The sequence below is a fragment of the Panicum hallii genome, chromosome 4 (assembly GCF_002211085.1).
Source record: "Panicum hallii strain FIL2 chromosome 4, PHallii_v3.1, whole genome shotgun sequence".
NCBI classification, from domain to species: domain Eukaryota; kingdom Viridiplantae; phylum Streptophyta; class Magnoliopsida; order Poales; family Poaceae; genus Panicum; species Panicum hallii.
Window position 1 is genome coordinate 40,340,248 of NC_038045.1, and position 22,507 is coordinate 40,362,754.

Here is a 22,507-nt window from a genome sequence, read left to right on the forward strand (position 1 = left end):
ACGTGATGCCACCCCCGCCATGTTGATGCCAAGCGCGAAGTCCAGTTGTTCGCCTTGCCGTCCGATCGTGACTTTCCACCATATTGACACCAGGGAACGGCTGAGTGTCAACTTTCATGGCGGTCTGGCCTAGGATCAATCAGCCCTGCTCAATAGCCGATTGGATCTGCCGACGGAGCTCCTTACAGTCGCTTGTGCTGTGGGTAAAAGAATCATGCCATTTACAATATGATCTTCCTTTCAACTCCTGCGCTGTGGGGGGTTTGTATCCTTCTGGAAACGTCTACTGCTTTTCTTTCAATAATAAATTGAAAATCTGTTCCACTTTGCTTACATCAAAATCGAACCCCTTTGCCGGTCCTGTTTGCTTTACCCACTTGCACGATACGGGATTTGCGCCACGAGCCCATTCTGCAACCGATACTTCCGCTTCTTCCCCGGAGTCATCGGCTTCTTCAGTATCAGCTAGCGCTACTTGGCGCTTAAACTTTTCTTGGTACAGCTCAGGGTGACGCTGCTCGTGCGTCGTCAACTTCTGGACGAGATGCGCCAAAGAAGTGAATTCCAATTGAAAAGCCAGATCCCTAATCAGCTTCAATAACCCTAGCGACGCCAATTCTACGGCTTCCTTTTCTGAAATCCGTGTCGAATAACATCTATTCTTCATTTCCCTGAAGCGTCGAATGAATTCTGCCACAGTTTCTCCATGCTTCTGTCGCATCTGCGCCAGGTCAGCGATCCCTGCTTACGCAGCTTCTGAATGATACTAAATATGAAATTGTTCTTCCAACTGTTTCCATGTACGGATGGAGTCAGGACCTAATGACGTGTACCATCCGAAGGCCGATCCCGTGAGCGACTGCGAAAAGAACCTTACTCGTAGTGGATCCGATACAGAAATCATACCTAACTGTGCCAAATATCGGCTCACGTGTTCGATAGAACTAGAACCTTCTGCACCACTGAATTTGGTGAACTCAGGGAGCCGATACTTTGGTGGCAATGGAATTAGATCATAATCGCTTGGATACGGCTTTGTATAGCCGACCGCTCTCCTCTTTGGCAAAATGCCAAACTGATCCCTTAGAATGGCGCCAATTTGTTCCGCTGTTTGAAGCCCGGGGGCCGAGTGCATACTATCGTGGCTCGGCCCTGTAGCATAAGTTGCTAGCCATGCTTGTTTATCCGCGTCAGCTCCAGAAACCCCTCCAGCTACTTTCTGTGAGAGATGCATCGGGTTATTGCTATCCGGAATGTATGCACACATGTAGCCATGTGGGATTTCCTTGGGTGGCTCGTTGAAGAACTGGTGGTCCGTGGGATCACCCCCCACTTTGTAAACCACATAAGCTGGAGCACCGTGTAATTCCGCCGCTGCAAGCGCATAAGGCAATGGGGGTCTGGTCTGGAATGGCAACTCTCCCTTATGGCTTCCCAGAGCAGGCCCAGTCGGAGAATGTTGGTGCTTCATAATTTCTTGGACCACCCGTAAAGCTACACGCTCGAAAGCATTAACCAAACTTTCAGAATGCCGGTGCAACGAATGAGCCACCGCATAATTCACCTCTTGCCGCAGAGCTCTGGTACGATCCTCAGACGGGGTAGACAGATCTACTCCATCAAGAGCACCTTCAGGTGAAAACCCTCTCCACCTGACACCGTGGCTGCGAGTCCTTTCAAAAGAGCCGATGAGATCGGCTTCAAATTGAGTCTTGATTTCATTGTACCTCTGCTTGTGTTCAGCAGAGAGCTCCTCGTAAGTGACCGGATCATCCCTTGCCATCTTATTGACCACCACTGACGGAGTCGACGAAGATAACGGAGTCGATGAAGATGATGCCGATGATGATGACGAAGTCGATGAAGAGGGTCCCACCGGGCGTGCCAGAATGTGTTGTCGGTCAAAACCCGCCGGCGGGCAGCGACAGGCAACACGAGGAGCCGGGAGGCTTCCGGGATGGCTGGTGGGCCCCGGTCCCTCGGTCAACGGCCCAGTGATCCGGCGCACGCCCTGGCTGAGAGTCGCTAGGCGTGCCACCCGATCCTGCACCCGATCAGGAAGGTATGACGTGTCAAACTCCTGCGTGCATAGACATGTGTAAAGATTAGTTCGAGCCGTGATCGGCTCATCATCTCCCCCCCGGTATCGGCTATAAAGAGCCGATTGCATCAACACCGGGTCGGGTCTCCGGAACATGCAGCACGCGAACATATATATATATATATATTTAAACAATATTTGCTTCATAAATATCACTCTAATCCAACCCACGACAACTAAGCCCTCATTGCACAATCGGAAACATCCTACACGTGGTTGAGCCTAACAAATACACGAAGGCATCGGAATATCGATCTGAACAGAGATCAAAGAAACAACCGAAAAGCCGATTCCTGAAACAACCTCTATTCAAGCGATGAGCCGATACAAAGCATACCATCGGATCATTCAACTCGTTTGCAAGGCCTAATCATGCACATATCGAACCAAGCTTCTAAATAAACAGAAACTAGCCATAACAGATCGGATCTACTAATAAATACGAAACAATACATGACCATCGTATCCATGAACGAACATGACGATCAAGCCCACGAGAGCAACGAATGAAGCATAATTAAGGTGCAAAAAGAATAAAATACTCCATGCGGGCTAAGATAAATAACGCTACTCACCATCTACAAGGCTTCAGCATGAGCAACGTGTAAGCGAACGAGCAAGGGTGATGCTACCCCGATCACGCAGAACGTGATCGGGGTCGCATGGCACTTACCCGATGAGAAACCCTAGAACAAGGGAGGCGATACGCCGAGAGTTGATGCTGAACGATTTTGTCTTTCTTGTTTATTCATGGTACATATTTATAATCCGTAGACTTGTTCTTTTTAACTAACCCTAACCTAACATGACACGAATCTTAACTGTTTATTCCTAACTTACACGGCCTTACTGGCCTCCATCATCCGCACAAAGCCCGATTCGCAAGCTTGTCGTGACTGCCTTCTAAGCCCATCTTGCTCCATGGCCCACTTCTGGCCCGGTCAAAATACGGCGATAACAGTTCCCCATGTCGTGCTGAGCCTCCCGGGCTTGATCTCGTCGTGAATCATCCCCGGGAACGCATGATCGCGTGTCTCCGGCGAGCCCCCGAGCCGCGCCGCCGCGGACTTTTCTTCTCCGGTGACCATCGCCGCCGGTTGCAGCCCCCTTTTGATCTGGGCCGTAGAGATTAGATCCAGTGGCCCATAACAGCGCATACCCCTTCAGCCCGTTTCTTTTGCTAAAGAGCCCCTGCCCTTTTGAGGAATCAACCCGCAGTCCACCCGAAGTTCAAAAGTATTTGCGGATAGGTCCTGTTTTTATAGTTTAGACCCCTGGGCTCTCTAGATTTAGGTTTTTCAGTCCTTTCTTGGAGTTTTTGCAAGTTAGCCCCTGTGTCTATAGTTTAATTAGGTTTAGGCCCTCAGTTTTTGCATAGAAACCCCCCTGGTTTTCCTGTTTCTTACAGAAAAGCCCCTGGACCTTGTTTTAAGCCTAGTTTTCGCGTCTTAGCTCCGTTTTAGTTGGCTTTCACGCTCTTGCGATTGTTGTAATGCATAGAATAATTCTAGGCTGGTTTTGTGTGCTGTTCTATTGTATTGGTGTACTGTTTTCTTATAGTTTGCTATTGTTGTGCACGTGTGTATGTGTGGACCATGCTTGATGATCGTGAGTAGACGTCGAGCCTTCGGAGCAGTACCAGGAGCAGCCATCTTCCGAGCAGTTCGAGCAGCAGCCGGGAGAGTACGAGGAAGGCAAGTATAACATGAACCTCATACCACTTTTAAATACAATTTCATACCGCATTTTAATTCTATATGCCTATAAGGACTTCCTAGCCACCTTTATCCTTTATATATGTACCTTGGGGTTGCATTGTGGTTAGTTGTGCTAGGTGCTGCGCTCTCACACATTTGTTGGTCCTTTTTAATTAAATTTGATTAATGGATCTATGCAACTTAATCCTGAGAGTGGCCCTCTGTGCTGTGTGCTTGAGTGGCTCACGTCTCCTTAAAAGATGTTTTGTTAGAAACTTGGTTTAGGGGGCCAGCACGGTGCTTAGTGATTGGTTGGCCACTCTCCATAAGGACCGGTTCATAGAGCGACAACCTGGGACAACCGCGCAACCACAAGACTGGAATGGGACGGTCTTCACTTATTAATTAGGTCATTTTGGTTCGGGAGTAACTTGCCTACGTGGGCAAGAGGGGTGGTAGGCTTCAATGGTCCCTGCTCCTCCGGCTTGGCCTGTGCTGTGTGCTTGTATCCCCGGAGGTGGGCCCCATCGTCGCTGATCCAGAATCCTTAGCGGTTACACCTTACCAACGTGATCCTTTGTAACGGTCTCGTAGTGAGCTTGCTAGCCATCTCACCTAAGAAAGTGTGATGAACAACTAGCGTAGCTCACGACTTGTGGGTAAAGTTGTGCAACCTCTCGAGAGTGTAAAACTGATATATCAGCTGTGCTCACAATCATGTGCGGCCCAGATCCTCCGTCTGATTAGGGGTTATCTTGGTGGTTTGGATGGTTCTCATTAGTTCTTAATTAATATTGATTAATTTCTTATGCAATTCGGGTTTATGGTAATTCATCCACTTGTAGTAATTAGCTTTAATAAAATTTTGCCAAGTCTAAAAGCTAATGCAGTTGAGTCAGCTAACCTTAGAGCCTCATAGTTTGTGTTATATTTGTTGAGTACGAGTTTGTACTCACACTTGCCTCTCCACTCTTCTGTTCTCTTGGATATCTTCGACTGCTGCTCAGTGCCCGGCAATGTGGAGGATTACGTCAGCGGCTTCGACGACTTCTAGGCATTTATCTCCCAGTCGACATCCATGTGGCGCCCAGCTCTACATGTATCTCTTTTTACGCTTCCGCACTCTTGAAACCGATTCTTGATTCGGTTGTAATAAAAGACTTCATTTTCAATTTATATTAATGTTTTACGTGATATGTGTTATGATATCTTGATGATTCTGTTGTATATATGCGTGACTTGATCCTAGCGCATATATGATTGCTCGATTTATGTTCTTTATAAATCGGGTGTGACAGAATTGTTATCAGAGCCATATCGACTGTAGGATGAAGCCTAGATAGAAATGGTCGAGTTTAGAACTTCTTTTCTCTTGCCTTGCTTCCGCAAATCTTCTAAGATCATTTCCTACTTCTATTCCTTGAGTCTTAAGTCCTTGATTCGCTATCTCTCTCCTGTCTTTTATGAGAAACAGCTTGAGTTTTCCGTAGATGTTGGCCTGAGTGTCTAACCCTATAAGCTATAAGTTTAAGCTATCCCAATGAAAATACGTTAGAATGAGTGTGTTAGTCGAGTAGTGTGATAAACTCGACTAAGTTGTAAATATTGAATGTTTGTTATTGTGCAAAAGTTTGATTTGGGTTTTTGGTTGATTGCATAGTCTAGTATTTACACTTGTTCATGCAAATCGACCCTAACACAACTTGAACTAAATAATAAAATTGAGTTAGAACGTTGGGGGTAAAACCTATATTCCTTTCTCTCTGTCATATCCTTCCGAAGTTTCATTTCCGCAGCTGCACAATATCTCATTCTCATAAAATTTCGTTTGTTGCAATCAGATGGTGAACACCAGGCGCACCGGTTCTGATTCTGACCAGCAGGAGCAGAACAACCAGAGTACTGGTCAGCCGTTGCCGATGCCGCCACCACTGACCTCGGAGCAGTTCTTCCAGCTCCAGATGCAGATGATGGCTACCCTGAACAACACCATTCAGGCTCTGCAGCAGATTCACGCCCAGCCACCGCCTCCTCCGTCGCCTCAGCCTCGTGATAGGCGTGTGGATTTCCTGAGAGGTCATCCTCCGACCTTCTCTCACACCACAGACCCACTCCAGGCGGACGACTGGCTTCGCTCAGTGGAGCGCCAGTTGGTTGTTGCTCAGTGCGACGACCGGGAGCGGGTTCTGTACGCAGCAGGGCAGCTGCGAGGCTCCGCTCTCGACTGGTGGGAGTCCTACCCGGCTCAGGACCGTGATGCTCTCACATGGGACCAGTTCCGCGAGCGCTTCAGGAGCCACCACATTCCTGAGGGCATTATGAAGACGAAGCAGAAGGAGTTCCGTGCCCTTAAGCAGGTAAATTTGAATGGAATTCCCTGCAACTTCTTTTGAGCTTCGATCTTTCTTTGATCTCTTTCGTAAGCCTGACATATTAAGCAATTTCTATCCTTGTTATCTGTGTTCGTTATCTCAGGGATCGATGACGGTGACGGAGTACCGTGACCGTTTCCTTCAGCTGGCCCGTTATGCCCCTGCTGACGTCGCCCGTGATAGCGACAAGCAGGAGTATTTCAAGGAGGGGCTGGATGATCACATCCAGTATGCGCTGCTGAACCTCCGCTTCGACAGTTTCAACCATCTGGTTGATGCTGCCCTCAACACCGAGCGTAAGCGCCAGGAGATTGAGGATAAGAAGAGGAAGATGGCTCCCTACTCGTCGGGCAGCAACACTCGGCCCCGATACCAGCAATACCAGCAGCGGCAGCAGTATCCTCCCCGTCCTCAGCAACAGGCAGGGCAGGGTCAGAGGCCTCCAGCACCTCCGGCTCCACCAGCTCAGAGGCAGGGAGTGCCCACTCCTCCTAGGCAGCAGGCCGCTGCACTTTCGCGAGTGTGCTTCCACTGTGGCGAGCCGGGGCACTACGCCAACATCTGCCCTCAGAAGGCGCAGGCAGGACAGCAGGGGCGTGCAGCACCGCCCAAGGTCCCAGCTCAGGGCAGGGTGAACCACGTGACGGCCGAGTCAGCGGCCGAGACTCCTAACGTGGTTATTGGTACGTTTATGGTCAACACCCATCTTGCTACAGTGCTTTTTGATACTGGTGCTACGCATTATTTCATCACCCAGTCTTTTGTTGAGCATCATGGTATTCCTACTATCACATTAAAGAGGTGCATGTTAGTATCTTCATCGGGAGGACAGTTGAGGTCTCACATCTTCTGTCCCAGAGTCAGTGTGGCCATAAGAGGGGTAGAGTTCAGTGCGAATCTGATGGTGCTAGACACCAAGGGTATTGATGTGATCCTAGGGATGGAGACTCTTGCTAAGTGGGGAGTCCGGATAGATTGTGCTCAGAGGACGGTTCTTCTGTCAGCACCGGATGGTCAGGAGGTTACTGTTGGTGCCGCAGAGCCTTCTGGATTTCTTCATCAGATGGAGGCTAGACCCACGGATGGTATTCGCGTGGTGTCTGAATTCCCGGATATCTTTCCGGATGATTTGCCAGGTATGCCGCCTGATCGCGACATCAAGTTTTCTATTGATCTCTTGCCTGGCACAGCTCCTATTGCTAAGAGGCCCTATCGTATGGCACCGGTTGAGCATGAGGAAGTCAAGAAGACCATCGATGAGTTGCTAGCCAAGGGCTATATCCGTCACAACTTCTCTCCTTGGGCTTTTCCTGTTTTGCTCGTGGAGAAGAAGGATGGTGCGAAGAGGATGTGCGTCGATTATCGGGATCTGAATGCAGTCACCATCAAGAACAAGCATCCATTGCCCCGTATTGAGGATCTTTTCGATCAGCTTCAGGGTGCTTGTATGTTCTCGAAGATTGATCTGCGTTCGGGTTATCATCAGTTGAAGATTCGCCCCGAGGATATCCCGAAGACGGCATTCACCTGCAAGTATGGGCTTTATGAGTATACTGTCATGTCCTTCGGCTTGACCAATGCTCCGGCTTTCTTCATGCACTTGATGAACAAGGTTTTCATGGATTACCTGGATACTTTCATGGTGATATTCATTGACGATATCCTGGTATATTCCAAGTCGGAGGCAGAGCATGAGAAGCATCTGAGGTTGGTGTTGCACAGGTTGCGAGAGCACAAGCTGTATGCCAAGCTCAGCAAGTGCGAGCTCTGGATTGACGAGGTTCCTTTCCTCGGTCATATCATATCCAAGGGAGGTATAGTGGTAGATCCGAGCAGGGTGAAGGATGTGCTCGAGTGGAAAATACTGCAGACAGTGAAGGAGATTCGTTCCTTTCTAGGCTTACCAGGTTATTACCGGAGGTTCATCGAGAATTTCTCCAAGATTGCGAAGCCTTTGACTTCGTTGCTAGAGAAGGGTGTGGATTTCTCCTGAACTGACGAGCGTCAGATGGCCTTCGATGAGTTGAAGAAGAGGTTGACCACGGCACCGATTCTTATTCTGCCAGACCAGAGCAAGAAGTTCACAGTGTATTGTGATGCTTCGAGGGATGGTCTTGGCTGTGTTTTGATGCAGGAAGGCAAGGTCATAGCTTATGCTTCACGGCAGTTACGCCGGCACGAGCTGAATTATCCTACCCATGACCTCGAGTTGGCCGCAGTTGTCCATGCTCTGAAGTTATGGAGGCATTACTTGTTTGGGCAGCAGTGTGACATTTACACTGATCACAAGAGCCTCAAGTACATTTTCACGCAGAGTGAGCTGAACATGCGGCAGAGAAGATGGTTAGAATTGGTCAAGGATTATGACCTGGAGATTCATTATCATCTGGGTAAGGCTAATGTCGTCGCAGACGCTCTGAGCAGGAAAAGCTATGTCAACATGGCCATGGCTTTTCAGATGCCTCAGGAGTTATGCGAGGAGTTTGAGAAGCTGAGTCTGGGTTTCTTCCATCATACCTCGAGTGCAGCATTCGAGGCAGAACCCACTCTAGAGGCAGAGATCAGGCAGCATCAGAAAGATGATAAGAAGCTGCAGGAGATTCGTGAGTTGCTCAAAATTGGCAAGGCACCCCATTTCAGAGAGGATGATCAGGGTACCTTGTGGTACAAGGGACGTATATGTGTGCCGGATGTGAAGGATCTCAGGAAGTTGATTCTGAGTGAGGCTCATGATACAGCATATTCTATCCATCCAGGCAGCACGAAGATGTATTACGACCTGAAGGAACGATTCTGGTGGTATGGGATGAAGCGTTCAGTTGCGGAGTACGTGGCTATCTGTGACACTTGTCAGCGTGTCAAGGCAGAGCATCAGAGGCCAGCAGGGTTATTGCAGCCGTTGAAGATTCCGGAGTGGAAATGGGAGGAGATCACCATGGACTTCATTGTTGGCTTGCCTCGTACTCAGAAAGGGTACAACTCCATATGGGTAGTAGTGGACCGGTTGACGAAGGTTGCCCACTTCATTCCGGTGAACACTACCTACTCCGGTGCTAGGCTTGCAGAGTTGTACATTTCCAGGATTGTCTGTCTGCATGGAGTTCCGAAGAAGATTATATCTGACCGAGGATCTCAGTTCACTTCACGGTTCTGGGAGCAGCTGCATGATTTGTTGGATAGGAAGCTACGCTTCAGTACCGCTTATCATCCTCAGACAAATGGGCAGACGGAGAGGACCAACCAAGTGTTGGAGGATATGCTTCGAGCTTGTGCTATTCAGTACGGCACCAGTTGGGATAAGTGCTTGCCTTATGTAGAGTTTTCGTATAACAACAGTTATCAGGCCAGTCTGAAGAAGTCTCCTTTCGAGGCTTTGTACGGTCGGAAGTGCAGGACTCCGCTGTATTGGGATCAGATTGGTGAGAGGCAGGTATTTGGTCCGGAGATCATCGAGGATGCAGAGCAGCTGGTACAACAGGTGCGAATGAATCTGAGGGTCGCTCAGACTCGTTAGAAAAGTTATGCGGATGTTCGTCGTCGAGATCCGTAGACTTGATCCTGGCGCATATATGATTGCTTGATTTATGTTCTTTATAAATCGGGTGTGACACCCCCCTTTAGGAGTTTGTTGAGGTTTCTCATCCCAACATGGGCTAGTCGGCGATGCCATAACCAACCCAAGCTAGACTTTGCCACCAAGCATGTATCAAGTTGAGATTTTTCTTATGAAAAATCCACTAGATAAAGCTTTCCCTTGAGTACACCTTTGAAGGCAACGGAGCCATCGCTTCTCCTAATGACGGTCACACCTTCGTTAGTAAATAAACAATTAAAACCCAACGCAAAAAGTTGTGATATGGACAACAAATTATACCCAAGTGATTCAACTAAGAGAACCTTTGAAAGAGAGAATTTTAAGTTTAGATCAATGTTACTGGTGCCAAGCACTTTTCCCTTTTGATTTCCGGAAAAGGTAATGTAATCATCACCATCGAATTCTTTCAAAGTTTCAAACATACTTCCTTCTCCAGTCATATGATTTGTACATCCGCTATCAATCACCCATGTGGATCTATCGGAGAAGTATTCCTACAAAACAAGATTATTCCTTCTTTTTAGGTACCCAACAATATTTGGGTCCTTGAGTGTTAGTCACAAGCACTTTGGGTACCCACATATGGCTTTTCACCTTAGTGTTCCATGAGCGGTGACCCACAAATATAGCAACCACTTTACCACGATGGTTCCTAGTTAACACATAATCCGCATAAAAGGATATTTGAGAGGATGACTTTTGTGTATTAGGAGCTTGGAACTTGTCTTACTTTAATGAAGATGCGATAATTTTGGTACCTTCCTCACATGTTGTGCCTCTCTTGATAAACTTGATATGACTTGTCCCTTGTGTTTCACCAATGCCCTTGTGGATGGGAGTAGTCATGTTCACTAGACCTCCTTTTGCCCCTAAGGCGGCCTTCTTGTTGTTCTTGATATATGAGATGGTTTGAGATGCATCATCTTCATTCTTTCCAAGTCCCTTACCTTTCTCAAATCCATATTTGCTCAAGTACTTCGATCCAAATCCCTTGGTATGCTTCTCAAACTCACCTACCCTTAGTGAGGGATTTGTCTTGAGAACTTGCTTGTGAGATGGTGCTTCTTCTTGCACTAATTGAGTGAGTCTAGTAATCTCTTTCTTCATGGCATGCATTTCGGCATGGTTAGTAGCACAAGTTTAAAAATCAATATTAAAGCATCGTTCACAACCGTTACTAGTTGAAGGACTAGATGACTTTGATGACTTACAAGCGTTAGAGGAGCTTTCCAAGAGAGTATTAACTTTAACTTCAAGTGCCGTGTGAATGGCTTGCAAGCTTGTTAAGCTTTCTTGAAGTTTCTCATTGTCTCTCTTCAAGTTAGCATGAGTATCTTCAAATAAGGAGAGTTCTTTAGTTAAATTATTCACTTTCCTCTTTTCACTAGTAAATGACTCTTCTACCTCAAGAAATATGCTATTCTTGGCTTTTAGGGACTCCTCAAGTCTCTTGTTTTCCTTCCGTTCATTAGTAAGGTTCTTTTCAAGAGCTTTGGATTTTTCTCTCTCAAGCCTAAATAATTCTTCTTGTGATTCAAGAGTCTCATCTAGTTCATCTAGTTTCATTATTAGTTTCACCATTCTAGTTACCGCACTCTTGCCATATTATTTAATGAGACTAGCAATTTTATTTTCCTCATCTAGTTCATCATCCGATGAGCTTGGGGATGTTACCTTTGCGTTCTTTGCCATCAAGCACATGATTGGACCTTGATCCCCATCATCGGTGAGATCTTCTATTCTTCCAAGAACATTCTCGGCGGTGAAGTGTTTAAAACCTCTTTCAGCTCTTATCAAGCTAGGTAATGTGACATCCCTAGCCATGTAGACGGTCAAGAGCTTATCCACTATCTGACGATCATCCCATTTATCTCCACCAGGTGACTTAATTTGATTAGTGATCTTCTTCATGGAGAAAAGACTTAGTTCATCTTCTAATGTTTTGATTCTTGACTCATGAACTTTTCTTGATTCTTGATGATTCACTTGGAGTGTATCCCAAGCATCCTTGGCGGTGAGAGCATCTTCAATCTTGTCAAACTCTTCGGCACTTACGGAGGAGTGGAGGATGTTCAAGACTTGGTAGTTGCGTTGCAAAATATAAGCTTGAAGTGGAGTTGGAGTTTCATCATCATCCGGAATGTCACAACCAACTTTCACAATCTTCCAAAGATACTTATGAATGGCACTCAAGTAACCAAACATTTTTATCTTCCATTGATTATAGCCCGTGCCATCAAAATGAGGTGGGTATCCCATGTGAATTGATGCATTGTGTTTACTTGGAATTTGAAAAGTGTAGTCATGACCCACTTGACAATAGTTGGCTCTTTTCTTCACTTTTGATGAGGTTGAGGATCTTTTCTTGTAATCGGTGTCCGAGTCATTACTTGACTCGATTATAATCTTGGTGCTGAATTTCCCTTTCTTTCTTTGCAGTTTCTTCTTCTTTTTCCATACCTTCCACTCTTGGAATGACATCTCATCATCTTCTTTTTCCATACCTTCCACTCTTGGAATGACATCTCATCATCGGTTATTTCTAACTCATCTTCTTCTTCGTGTTGACTATTCTTTTTCTTGTCCTCACGTTTCTCAAATGACTTCTCCTTGTCAACTTCATCGGTTGGATTGATAGGAGCCTTTAATGAAGTATCACTTGACATCTTGATTCTCTAAGCAGTTGAGCTTCAAAGATGGAGAATCTTGCTTTGATACCAATTGAAAGGATCTCAAGATGCCTAGAGGGGGGGGGGGGGGGTGAATAGGCTAATCTGAAACTTAAAACACTTTACACACTGTCAGTAACACAGGTGTCCGGATACTCCGGATATATGTCCGGATACTCCGGGTTTTGTATCCGGAGTTTCCGAAAATATTATCCAGAGAGTCCAGGTGTGAAACAATGTATGCACTAACAAGATATTGATGCTACAATTTAGATCGAGTAAATTTAGGCAAGCTAGTAGTACCTTAGGAGTGTTTCGAACCAGTTGTCTTGCTCTAGAGACTAATATAAATGTAGATCGACCTCAAACCCTAGAAAGTTAGTCTCACAAGCAAATATCTAATAAAACTAGTAAGGAGCACAAAAGAGAGACAAAATTTGTTTCCCGAAGTTCACTCCCAAAGAAGCTATGTCTCCGTTGAGGAAGGATTCAAGAGACGGTGCTCAAGAACCCCTATGCTTCTCTTCTAAGGATGAGACCAACGCTTAAACCCAAGGTTACTTACTATGAGTTCCTCCATGAGGAATGAAGATTACAAACTTCTTGTGGTGCTCACAACTTGCTTGAACACTCACAAGCGACGCCTAGCCGTCTAGGAGCTTGAAGCTCCAAGAGTAATAAACTTGAATCCACCGGCTAAGGGTGTTGTGCTCAAAAGATGTAATAGAAGCTTACTAGCACGAATCTTTGCTCTTGTAATGAAAATCACTCAAGAATGAAAGAGGGGAAGTGAGTGAGCTCTTCTTTTGCTTGCTGGCTTGTTCTGGTTCAAATGAGCAAGAGTGAGAGAAATGAAGGGGTATGGGGGTATTTATACCCCCTCTCACAGAAAACTAGCCGTTGGGTGAAGGGTACCCGGATACTCCGGATATATGTCTGGATACTCCGGATATAGGGTCCGGAGACTCCATTCCCAGAGAAACTTTGGATGAGTAATAGTTACCCGGAGACTCCGGGTGACTATCTGGATACTCCGGATCACAATGTCCGGACATTGAACCGGACAGTCTAGATAAACATGGATTTTCACAACAAGGCTGTTTTTAGTGGTAGGTTTGATTCTCATGGCTTTTGTAGGTTCTCTTAAGCACAACTACCACATCAACACCTGTGGATCAAAGTCCCTCTTGATAGTACGGCGTAACTATACTCAATTTCAAAATAAAATCTAATTCTTCAAGTAAATTTGAAACATCTTTTTTCGTTTCCCTTTTTGAAGGGTCATGTTTTTGTAATACGCTTTGCTTCATCATTCTTAGCCCCTGCACACATGCTCGATAATATGATTAGATATTTATGTGCTTTGTCATCTTCCACCAAAATCCACTAAGGGGCCTAGATATCTTTCATCCTCTCCCTCTCTCTCGCCCAAGGGGTGATTTTCACCATCCAAGCACATAAATCTTGCAAATCTTTGAAGGAAGGGCAATCTCCCCTCCGGAAACTCCGGGGAAGTATTGGATTTGAAGTTTCCCGTGCGTTCAACTTCCCTTAAGGTATTCAAACTTGGAATCGCTCAATCTCCCAATGTAGTTGATATAGTTGAATATCCTTTAGGGCATTATCTCCACTCATGTCTAGTAACTCATACCCCAAGTTTCATTCAAATCCCATGGTAGAATCTTTTGATTTCTTCAACCTAGGGTTTGGACCATGATGCCCGGAGATTCCGGATACTTGGTCTAAATAGTCCGGATAATGTGCCCGGAGTATCCGGACATGTACCCGGACTCTCCGGATGTCAAGGATTCCAACCAGCTTGTTTCTCTCCTGCTGTTTCTAGATTGATCCTAATCGCTCAATCCTATGTGTAGGCTATGGGAAGAGACCGTGCAGGTGCTCCTATAGGGTAGCGACGGCAAAAGTGTTGCCATGATCCACAACTTCAAGTGGAAGAGGACTCCCCTTCGAGTCCTCCTCCGAGGTAGCCACGACCTAATCGTCGCCCTGGCAAGGAACCAGCTAGCAGCAGCCATGCTCCATCTCGTGCATCTCGGCAAGCTCCTTACATGATGCCAAGCATTGCCGTGCCTCCTCCTTCCCGGGCAAATCCAACTAGAAAGGGAATTGCCTAGGAAATCTGCCATCGCACACCTCCACGTCTGCAAATAGAGTTTCAAGAAGATCAACGCCAATATCCCATATGCCCGAAGCTCACCCGTCCTCAAATTCTGCTTGGGTTTGCGGTTGAAATGGGATGAAATTACTTCAAACAAACCGTGGCACTGACTAATGCACGCAAGGAGGACGTGTATAAATATGAGAAGGCAGAAAATTTGGAAAGAAGATTTTGGTGTCAGTTGCATCAGGACTTCTATTCCTCAGTGGTCTTGCGCAAGGGCAAGGCCCCAATTGTCCCTTGCAAGTATGTGGATTGGCATACTTTGAGAAGCTCAACGATCCATTCTTCAATCAAGCAATTGCAAAGTGCAATGAGTTTGGGCTTTATGACATCATGGGCTTTAGATATGATTGGAATGAGGAGATCCTTGCTGAATTTCACTCATCTCTCTACTATGATGCAAGGAAGATTGCCTTCTTTTGGACAACCGAGGGAGTGAAATATGGAGTGGATTACATGACTTTCTCTAGGCTTCTTGGACTTGGCTCAGAGGATGAGAAGAGAGATCCCATTCATGTGGAGCATCAATTGAAGCCAAATCAATTACCGGCCCTCTTCTACAATCCGATCCTAGCCGAAGCTGGTAACGCAAGCACCCTCCAACCCTTCTACTACACGATGAATCAATTCTTTCATGCCACCATTGATGCTAAGGATGGAGATGCTACGACACTTCGATACTTTGCTTGCAACCTTCTTGCTCGTGTCATGCCTGGTAGAAGACCCTTCTCAATCATGGATTTCATTTGGAATGAGTTCAGAAGGACGATAAATGATCCACATAAATTTCTACCATTTGCTCCATATCTCATGTATATGATAGAGAGGGTTACGAAGGTCACCTTTCCTAAGGACTGCAAGCATGTGGCACTTCACCTTCGTCCTCGCTCCAGTGATGCACCGCATGCACCTCCACTTCATGCTGGTGCTGCAAGGAATCCAAGATTTGATCCGGCTCCATCCTACTCCGGTGCCTCTTCCTCCTCTCGCCATGGTCACCATGACTCTTTCATCAAGAGGGCACTCAAGAGCATATTTTGCATGTGCAAGACTGCTACTCAAGAAATCAATGAAAACCACCGTGATATTATTGAGATCAAGAGTCACTTAGGGCTTCCTACGGATCCTTACCATGAGTTGCCCGAGTTTGATGACCCGTTCGCCGAGTGGGATGCTGCGGATGAGGCCGCTATTACTGCTGCTCATGCTCATCTTCCTCGCCCATGTCGACGCACTCGTGCACCTACTTGCTCTCATCGCTCTCCTCCTCGTGGACAAGAGATCTTTGATGAAGAGGAGACCGAGGAAGAAGAACCCCATGACTACCGCAAAATTCCTAACTCGGATGAGGATGAAGACACCTCTGATGATGGCACCCAAGATGATGATGAGGAGTAGACTTCTATGTTCTTTTCATTCCCTTTTTGGCACCTGATGACAAAGGGGGAGTGAAAATGACCATTTATGTACTCTTTTGGGCTTGTATTGAAAACTTGTAATGTGTGCTACTCTGTGTTTAAAACTGTTTGGTTGTCACATTTGAAACTGTTCTAAGGCTTAAATGATAATGTGATGCTTATTTGAATTGTGATGACTTGTTGTTTTCTGTGTTCTGTGCAGGAGGTCCGGATACTCCGGTTACGTAGCCGGATACTCCGGACACGTTGTCCGGAGTCTACGGACATATACCCGGAGTCTCCGGGTCTTGCAGCCAACACAAATCTTCCTTGAATGCATAACTTGTCTTTGGCATCACACATTGTATTAGCACACACTTGCTCACCCCACTGTAGAATGTATAAAAAGCTTTCATGTTTTCTTCATAATGTGCCAACTTTGACTTTTGAGAAGTAAATTTGAAATTCAAAATCATGGCATACAATAAGGGGGAGCTCTTTATATGCTTAAGCTTACATCTTTATGATTATCAAATGAGATATATGTGGGTTGTCATCAATCACCAAAAAGGGGGAGATTGAAAGATATCTAGGCCCCATAGTGGGTTTTGGTGGTAGATGACAAAGCACATGTATATTTAATCATGTTATCAAGCATGTGTTCAGGTGCTAAGGGTGATTAAGCAAAGCGTATTACGAAGCATGACCCCTCAAAAGGGAAATGAAAAGCGGTGTTTCAAATTTACTTGAAGAATTAGATTTTATTTTGAAATTGAGTATAGGAATGCCATACTAGAAAGAGGGATTTTGATCCACAGGTGTTGACGTGGTAGTTGTGCTCAAGAGAACCTACCAAAACTATGAGAATCAAACCTATCACTATAAACAGCGTTCTTATGAAATTCCCTGCTAAACCCGGAGTTTCCAGGAACTTGTCCGGAATGTAGGTACAGAGATGTCCGGAGTTTCCAGACATATACCCAGAGTCTCTAGGTAAGTGTTCCCCATCTGTAACATTCTCTGAGACCGGAGTCTCCAGACCCCAGTGTCCGGAGTATCCGGACATATACCCTGAGTATCCGGGTACCCTTTAGCCAACGGCTAGTTTTCTATGAGAGGGGGTATAAATACCCCCATACCCCTTCACTCAAACCTCTCTTGCTCATTTTTTACCAGAAACACCCGCAAGCAAAAGAAGAGCTCTCTCACTCCCCCTTTCTTCATTCTCGAGTGATTTCCTTTGGGGATTCAAGTGAGCTTGTTGCAAGAGCAAAGATTTGTGCTAGTAAGCTTCCATTCCATCTCTTGAGCACATCATTCTTCACTAGCCGGTGGATTCAAGTTTGTTACTCTTGGAGCTTCAAGATCCTAGACGGCTAGGCATTGCTCGTGAGTGCTCAAGCAAGTTGTGAGCACCACAAGAAGTTTGTAATCGTCATTCCTCTCGAAGGAACACATAGTAAGTAACCTTGGGTTTGAGCTTGGTCTCACCCTTGGAAGAGGAGCATAGGGGTTCTTGAGCACCGTCTCTTGAATCCTTCCTCAATGGAGACGTAGCTCTTTTGGGAGTGAACTTCGGGAAACAAATTCTATCTCTCTTGTGCTCCTTACTTGTTTTATTAATTATTTGCTTGTGAGACTAACTTTCTAGGGTTTGAGGTTGATCTACTATTACACGAGTCTCTAGAGCAAGACAACTGGTAAGAAACCCTCCAAAGGTACCACTAGCTTGTCTCAATTTACTCGATCTAAATTACAGCATCAATATCTTTGTTTGTGTGTACATTGTTTCACACCCAGACTCTCCGGACGATATCTCCGGAAACTCCGGACACAAATCCCAGAGTATCCGGATATATATCCGGAGTATCCGGACATCTGTGTTACTGACAGTGTTTAAAGTATTTTAAGTTTCAGATTAGCCTATTCACCCCCCTCTAGGCATCTTGAGATCCTTTCAGTCTTTTAGGTGTTTCATTTTTTAAACCATTGTTTTGGGACTGTATCTCGAAACAAGGGATTCCGTACACATAAAAGCACCTCTTTTTTACCACTTAATTAGGATCGCCATTTATGTTTATTATTCAGGTTAATCACGCCTCCCTCGCTAAACTCAGGGAACCCTATCACAGCCGAACCATGCGACTACCAAAAGTGGTTGCCTTGTTTAGCAATGACTAGTGGAACCCGTTAATTAGCCAATTAAAGCACCTATGTAATTATCTATCAAACACTTCCAGTAATGCTCAGATTACTAGTCCACTACTAGTTTTCTATGTTACTGAAGGAGCCTTGACCCTAAACTCCCAGTAACGCTCAGATTACTAGTTTTCAACTTTTCTATGTTACTGAAGGGGCCTCGACCCCAAACTTCTAGTAACACTCCGTTTACTAGTTTTTGACTAGTATTACGTGTAGTTTACTGAAGGGGCCTTACTCCCAAACTTCTAGTAACACTCTGTTTACTAGTTTTCGACTAGTATTATGCGTAGTTTACTGAAGGGGCCTTTCTCCCATACAACCTCACCAACGGTCTCGGTGGAATTCAATTTCCCGACCAGAAGCAGCCTGAAGCACCCGTAACACCCGCATGGATGTCAACTGTGCAATCAACACTTGATCAACTATCTGGAAGCCCTCGAACTGAATCCGCCTTGGGCCACAGTCCTGTACCACAAGTTATTCTCTTAGTCGGAGGAGGATTTGGATCATCTACTACAAGTCGGAGAAGGACTAGCCACCGTCCATTGAAGAGCACTCGTCTCCCCCGACTACTCGGACTTCATCAACGATGCACTACCCTTACCAAACGGCCACCAGGGCCTAATGGCGCTTCCAACTTGGTCGAGCGGGCCCAAGCATTGGAAGTGCAGGGATCCCTCCAAGCTACCCGGCTCAGCCCACCTTTCTGCGCCTCCAACTTGGTCGGGCGGACTCGAGCATTGGATGGGCACGGAGTCCTCCAAGCTACCCGATCCCAACCCACTTTTCTGCGCCACCAACCCCGACAACCTGTCGAGCCTAGAACCATTCCAGGAAGGCAGGACCCTCGATTCCTCGATGACTACTTCACCTTCGCAAGGGCACTCGGCGACCCGCCGACGACTTCTTCGACCACACAACTAGTCGGAAGCGGGACTCATTCCACCAGTGACTAGTTGGAATCGATTCCGACTAGTCGGTTTTCATCAACAAACCAATGCGGCTCCATCAACGAGTGATATGGCTTCATCGGCAATCACCAACGAATCAAAGATCGCCAATTATCTACGGTCATCTGGTTTCTACGCTCCGGGGCTGGGTGTAACACGGCTGCTACCCACGGAAAGCCTGAGACCCGATTCAAGGAGGTTTTACGAAGATGTTTAGGGAACTTCTTTAAACATTGTCTTGAGTTTTATCTCAAAACAAGGGGTTTTTCCCCAAAGAATTCGTTCAACCACTCGGTCAGGGAATCAGTGACTTTACCTATTTTAAGGAGGTTTTACGAAGATCTTTAGGGAATTTCTTTAACCACTATCTTGGGTTTTATCTCGACACAAGGGTTTTTTCCCAAAGAATTCATTCAACCACTCGGTCAGGGAATCAAGGAGTTCACCCAAAGCAGGGCTTGTTCGTTCATCCATATTTTAGTGCCATACGAACTGTCTTGTCCCGCCCAAGGAATTCCTTTGGGCTAACCGAGACATCTTCGCATGGCAACATACGACTTGTTTTGGCCCGCCCAAGGAGTTCCTTCGGTCTAGTCGAGTCATCTTTGCACAACGACTACTTTCATAACAATGCATGTGCGGGATTGCATTGTCACTTCCTTTGGGCCAACTGAGATATCTTCGCATGGCAACATACGACTTGTCTTGGCTCGCCAAAAGAACTGATCAAGATCAAGTGCAGGACCTTGTCATCACCTCCTTTGGGCCAACTGAGACATCTTATGGCACCATACGACTTGTCTTGGCCCGCCCATGAAACTGATCACCCCACTTGAAGACCTCATCATCCATCCCTTCAAGCCAACCGTGACGTTTTTTAAGTCAAATGCGAATTCTCATGGTCCGCCCAAGGAATCGACTGAAACTACCAGCAATATTTATTTCTCCCTCGTTAATTGACTTCTAGTCACCTTCAGACACTTCCAGTACAACTCCGTTTACTGGTGCACAACTAGTATTACGTGCAAGTTTACTGAAGGGGCCTTGCTCCCATATTTCTAGTATAACTCCGTTCTACTGGTTTACGACCGGTATTATGTGCAAGTTTGCTGAAGGGACCTCGCTCCCATACTTCCAATAACAGATTACTAGTTTCCGACTAGTATGCTATAGTATGCTATGTTACTTAAGGGGCCTCGCTCCCATACTTTCAGTATAACTCCGTTACTAGTTCACAACCGGTATCCGTGCAAGTTTACTGAAGGGGCATCGCTCCCATAGTTCTAGTAACGCTCAGATTACTAGTTTTCGATTAGTATTCTATGTTACTGAAGGGGCTTTGCTCCCATACTTCCAGTAATAGATTACTAATTTCCGACTAGTATGCTATGTTACTGAAGGGGCCTCACTCCCATACTTCCAGTATAACTCCGTTCTACTAGTTTACGACCATTATTATGTGCAAGTTTGCTGAAGGGACCTCGCTCCCATACTTCCAGTAACATATTACTAGTTTTCGACTAGTATTCTATGTTACTGATGGGGCTTCGCTCCCATACTTCCAGTACATCTCCGTTTACTGGTTTACGACTGCTATCCGTGCAAGTTTACTGAAAGGGCCTCGCCTCACTCCCATAGTTACAGTAACGCTCAGATTACTAGTTTTTGACTAGTATGCTATGTTACTGAAGGGGTCCCATACTTCTAGTACAACTCCGTTTTACTAGTTTACGACCGGTATTACGCGCAAGTTTGCGGAAGAGGCCTTCCTCCCATAGTTCCAGTAACAGATTACTAGTTTCCAACTAGTATGCTATGTTACTGAACGGACCTCGCTCCCATATTTTCAGTATAACTCCGTTTACTGGTTCACGACTGGTATCCGTTCAAGTTTACTGAAGGGGCCTCGCTTCCATACTTCCAGTAACGCTCTGATTACTAGTTTCCAACTAGTATTCTATAATACTGAACGGGTTTTCTTCCCATACTTTCAATAACGTTTAGACTACAAGTCTTCGACTAGTACTCTATGTTACTGAAGGGGTATTGCAAGGGCATTGCTCGCAACACGGTTTCATGTATATCAGTTACAACATACTTATATGTTTACCTTGCAGGGGACCTGATTTGGACCGTGCTGCTGGGTGAGTCGGATTCAACTCTGTTTAGTTGGCTTCATTAACAATCGCTAACGATTACTCCAAAATCTCGAGAACGCTCGACTACACATCGCTGACTACAACAACTACTCATCATATTCGACTTCGACTAGTTGGGTTCATCAACAACCATCAGCGACTACTGGACTTCATGAAGAATGCATGGTGACGCTGGCAACTACTTTGACTAATCATTTCACTTACAAGCTAGTCGAAATCAACTCTGCTCGGCGATACGTTGGTGACTACTTCGACTACTCGTCTCGCCTACAAAACTAGTCGGAATCGACTCCGACTAGTCAGCTTCAATGACAGTTTAAGATTCAGTGGCAACTTGGCCAATACCTAGGCTCGGGAGCTGGCGCCACTGACTACGAGTCATATCCTATGCGATTCATCTAGCTCCCAGGTTCGGGGGTTGGATACGACATGGCTCTCAGCAATGAAGGTTTGATTTGAGCGGTAATTTAGGCCACTTTTTGGTGAAGTTATTTGTTTAACCATTTTTTCATGGAATTCATCATGAAAAAAGTAGTTTTTGAATTTCTAAACCAATTTTCCCATCTTAACCATCAAATCATTACTATCATATATTGCCTGCCATGATTCTTTTGGATCCTTTATTCTAAACCTTGGGGATGTAGATTCAAGGCTCGGGGGCTGCGGGACACGTGTCATCAGCGACTTATTTTTCAAATCTTTTGGAAGATAAGGGCAAAAGATTTAAGACTAAATTGACCCTCAGCCTGATCCTACGAGTCAACCTAAGGCTCGAGGGCTACTCCATATGGAGTGCGAGTTTAATCGCACCCTATATAAAAGAAGACTTGACAACTAATCGACACATGAGCATCTCACATCCTCGATGCTGCCAAGGAAGTACACGAAGGACACCTTCAAGATAGAGTTCGGGAGAACTCAAAGACACCTTCAGAAGTACTCAGACGCCTGCAATACTCAACTATGAAAAGCTCGGGGGCTTATCAGACCCGGACCCATGGAACTGTGCACATAGCATACATTTCCTATGATAAGGGATGGGACTTGACCCACGCCGTAAAACCAATCAAAAATGATAGAACACTACCCAAAAAGTACTTGGATAGGACTCCTGGGCTTGTATCCGACTGAGACTTCTATATAACCCTGTCCCCCCAGACTATATAAGGGCGGACAGAGACCC